Raw genomic sequence first — 3,387 nt, 5'->3', positions numbered from 1 at the left:
AGGTCTTGCTCTGTTTCCCAGGCTGGTCTCAAACTCCTGGGCTCAAGCAATCCTCCTGCCTCAGCCTCCCAAGTAGCTGGGACTATAGGCATGAGCCACTGCACCCAGCTCAGAAATTACTTTTGTATCATTTTTGCCCCCCAAGACTTGGGTGTTATTTGTTACAGCGGCATAACCTGACTTGTCCTGACTGATCCATTACACCATCCACATCATGGCAGCTGAGTCTGGCCAAGGGCTTCTGTGTTAATTTGCTAGGATTTGCTGTCACAAAGTTACACAGATGGGGTGACTTCAGCAACAAAAACGTATTGTCGGCCAGGTGCGGTGGCTCACGCCTGTAATCCCAGCACTTTGGGAGGCTGAGGCAGTTGGATTGCTTGAGCCCAAGAGTTCAAGACCAGCCTGGGTAATATGGCAACACTTTTTCTCTATCAAAAATACAAAAATTAAGCCAGGTGTGGTGGCATGGGCCTGTGGTCCCAGCTACCGGGGAGGCTGAGGTGGGAGGATGTTTTAAGCCTGGGAGTGGTTGCAGTGAGCTGAGATGGCACCATTGCACTCAAGGGTGGGCAACAGAGACAGACCATACCTCAAAACAAAACAAAACGAGAGAGAGTGGGAGTTATCTCAGGGATCTTTGCTTCGTCTTTGGAGCTTGATGTCATTCAGCATTTACTGAGCACCTACCATGAGCCAGGTGCTGTTCCATGCAAGGTTCTTCCAGTGGTGGAACTTATATTTAAGTGCGTCTTGCAGAGACAGACGAGAAACAAGTAAGCAAGTGAGGCCTGATGTGGTGGCTCACGTCTGTAATCCCAGCACTTTGGGTGGCCAAGGCAGAAGGATCAGTTGAACCCTGGAATTTGAGAACAGCCTGGACAACCTAGTGAGACCCTTGTCTCTACCAAAAAAAGTTTTAAAAATTAGCCAGGTGTGGTGGTGCTTGCCTGTAGTCCCAGCTACTTGGCAGGCTGAGGTGGGAGCATCACTTGAGCCTGGGAGGTTGAGGCTGCAGTGAGCTATGACTGCACCACTGCACTCCAGCCTGGACAACAGAGCGAGATCCTGTCTCTAAAAAAAAAAAAAAAAAGTTAATTAAAAACTTTAGGCCGGCTGTGGTGGCTTGCACCTGTAATCCCAGCACTTTGGGAGGCTGAGGCAGGCAGATCACCTGAGGTCAACAGTTAGAGACCAGCCTGGCCAACATGGTGAAACCCCATCTCTATTAAAAATACAAAAATTAGCCAGGTGTGGTGACGGGTGTCTGTAACCCCAGCTACTTGGGAGGCTGAGGCAGGAGAATAGCTTGAACCTGGGAGGCAGAGGCACCACTGCACTCCAGCCTGGGCAACAGAGTGAAACTCTGTCTCAAAAAAAAAAAAAGAAAAACAAAAAACACTTTATACCTGTAATCCCATCACTTTGGGAGGCCAAGACAGGCAGATCGCTTGAGCCCAGAAGTTTGAGACCAGCCTGGACAACATGGTGAGACCCCCATCTCTACAAAAAATAAAACAAATCAAAACAAAACTACCTGGGTGTGGTGACTCACGCCTGTAGTCCCAGCTCTCAGGAGGTTGAGGTGGGAGGATCACTTGAGCTACAGAGGTCAAAGCTGCAGTAAGCCGTGATCGCACCACCGCACTCCAGCCTGGGTGACAGAGTGGGATCTTGTCTCAAAGTAGTAATAATAATAATGATAATAATAAACTAAAACAATAAAAACAAGTGAAGCAACTTGTGACTAATGAAGTGCTTTAAAGGCAAGGAGACAGGGGCCAACGGGAACAGGGAAGTTACTGTACACAGACTGAAGAGGTGACAATTGAGGACAGGCTTAATCAGCTACACAGGGAGTAAAAAGCCCAGTTCTGTGCATTGAGCCAGGAATTGATGGAGAACTTGAGGAATAGAATGAAGGTTGGTACAACTGGAGCCTCATGAGCCAGGATGGAAGGGGAGCCAGTTAAGATGCAGACACCAGTAAGTGCCAAACTATGGACTGAACTTTCCCCTAAATGTCCCCCTCCACCATCAAAACCCAGAGATCTGGAGGGCGCAGGGATATCGGGGGAGCTTGGAGGGAAAGACACAGAGGGGGCGTCAGTAGCACCTCGGACAGCACCATACCTGTCCATGGTGCTGACAGCTCGAGGCACTGACAGTGGGAATGTAAAATGGTGCAGCCGCTATGGAAAAGTTTGGCGTTTCCTCAATGCAACGCAGAATCTCCATATAACCCAACAATTCCACTCCCGGGCATCTAGCCAAGGAAATCAAAAGCAGGGATCCAGATAGTTGTACACCTGTGTTCACAGCAGCATGAGTCACCATAGCCAAAAAGTGGAAGCAACTCAAGTGTCCAACAGATGAACCCAAAAACACCACGTGGTCCATCCACACAATGGAATGTTATTGTCGTAAAAAAAAAAACTGTTCTGACCAGTCAAGGAGACTCACGCCTGTAATCCTAGCACTTTGGGAGGCCAAGGTGGGTAGATCACTTCAGCTCAGGAGTTCAAAACCAGCCTGGACATCCTGTCTCTACTAAAAATACAAAAATTAAGGCCAGATGTGGTGGCACATGCTTGTATTCCCAGCACTTTAGAAGGCTGAAACAAGTGGATGGCTTGAGGCCAGGAGTTTTAGACCAGCCTGGCCAACATGGTGAAACCCTGTCTCTACAAAAAATACAAAAATTAGCCGGGCATGGTGGTGCTCACCTGTGGCCCCAGCTACTTGGAAGGCTGAGGCATGAGAATCACTTGAATCTAGGAGCTGGAGGCTGCAATAAGCTGAGATCGCATCACTACACTCCAGCCTAGGTGGAGAGAGAGACACTGTCTCAAAAATTAAAACAAAAAACAAAACAAAACAAAAAAACCCCACAAAATCTAGCTGGGTGTGGTGGCCAGGGCCTGTAATCCCAGCTACTCAAGGAGGCTGAGGCAGGAGAATCGCTTGAACCTGGGAGGTGGAGGTTGCAGTGAGCAGAGATCATGCCACTGCACTCCAGCCTGGGTGACAGAGTGAGACTCTGTCTCAAAAAAAAAAGAAAAAGAAAAAGAAAGAGAGAAAAATAAATAAATAAATAAATAAATAAATAAATAAATAAATAAATAGAGGGGTGCCACATCGGGCCCCCAAGAGCACCTGTGAGCCCGGGAGGGTGGCACGGAATGTTTGGCCCTGTGGTCTGGAGTCAGCACTGGCTTCTGAGGAGCCAGAGAAGGGGCAGAGTGGGGACAAGCACCTAGTGGGGCTCCATGTGGATTCTAGAAAGGCATTCCCTGTGGGGGGCAAGCACCAGGTGGTGTCAGACCCCAGCCCCAGCCATCCTGGGCACAGAAGGTGGGTCCCCAGCCCGAAGACGACAGGAGGCCA

The 3,387-nt window shown here is 49.0% G+C and overlaps 1 long non-coding RNA gene across 1 annotated transcript; it reads right to left on the bottom strand.

Moving 5' to 3' along the window:
- Window positions 1-1,090: 1,090 nt before the first annotated feature.
- Window positions 1,091-3,067, bottom strand: LOC134732278 (uncharacterized). Its single transcript, XR_010115270.1, has 3 exons — window positions 2,727-3,067; window positions 2,134-2,266; window positions 1,091-1,654 (listed from the first exon to the last, which is right to left on the bottom strand). It is a non-coding gene; the product is annotated as an uncharacterized lncRNA (long non-coding RNA).
- Between the last annotated feature and the right edge of the window lie 320 nt (window positions 3,068-3,387).

This window comes from Symphalangus syndactylus, chromosome 13 (genome assembly GCF_028878055.3).
Source record: "Symphalangus syndactylus isolate Jambi chromosome 13, NHGRI_mSymSyn1-v2.1_pri, whole genome shotgun sequence".
Classification (NCBI taxonomy): domain Eukaryota; kingdom Metazoa; phylum Chordata; class Mammalia; order Primates; family Hylobatidae; genus Symphalangus; species Symphalangus syndactylus.
The sequence above is the reverse complement of the archived record's forward strand: the minus strand, read 5'-3'. Positions and strand labels throughout refer to the sequence as shown.